Below are 791 nucleotides of genomic sequence, written 5' to 3' on the forward strand. Positions count from 1 at the left end.
CGATCTGCCGGTTCATCTCCTGGAGCCTTCGGTCCAGAAAATTCTCGCGACTACGGGTCTCGAGGATCCTCTGGCAGAATGGGGGTAGAAATCTTCCAGGAGTGGAGTCGTGGTCGGATTGGGGGCTTTCCACCTTTGGATTCGTCTTTCCGGGAAAGACTAGGCGGCTGGCCCAAGTGGCCCGTCCCACCATCGGATTTTGGAGTTTTGGCGACGCTCTTTCCGGCTGCACCGATGCCTGCGGCTGCTGCTGCTGCTGTTGCATGGCCTGCACAGCTTCAGTGAGGCCTCTGACCTGCTGCGCCAGTAGGTTGAATTGCTCTGTGCCAACCGCCATTGCTGGAGGAGGAGGTAGAGGCTGGGAGACTGGAGGTGAGGTCGGAGCCTGAGATCTGGCAGCGGAGGTCGTGGATCGCCGTGTGGATACTTTGCGAGGAGGCATCGGGCGAAGATCAAGTGGGGGGAAGGAGGAGTGGATGTCAGAGAAGATGACCAGAGGTGGTCTCGTTGAGCGCTCCTTTAAGAACAAGGGTACTGTGAAGGTTCACCCCCTTCCTCTAGCACCAATCCTGTTGGTGCAAAAATCTGCCTACATCGGAGAAGCTGGAGTCGAGGGAGTCACGGTCGCCGTCGGGACCTGTAAAGGAAGTCTAAACCGGAGGTGGGGTTGCTCCGGCAAGACCCTCCGACACTCAAGTCAGTTCGCTGCCTCAACAAGAATGGAGTGCTCGAACGAAAATTTTAGCAGAGTTTTGAGATAGAAAATAGAGCTTAGAGAATAACATATCTGG

This window comes from Elaeis guineensis, chromosome 4 (genome assembly GCF_000442705.2).
Source record: "Elaeis guineensis isolate ETL-2024a chromosome 4, EG11, whole genome shotgun sequence".
Taxonomy (NCBI): domain Eukaryota; kingdom Viridiplantae; phylum Streptophyta; class Magnoliopsida; order Arecales; family Arecaceae; genus Elaeis; species Elaeis guineensis.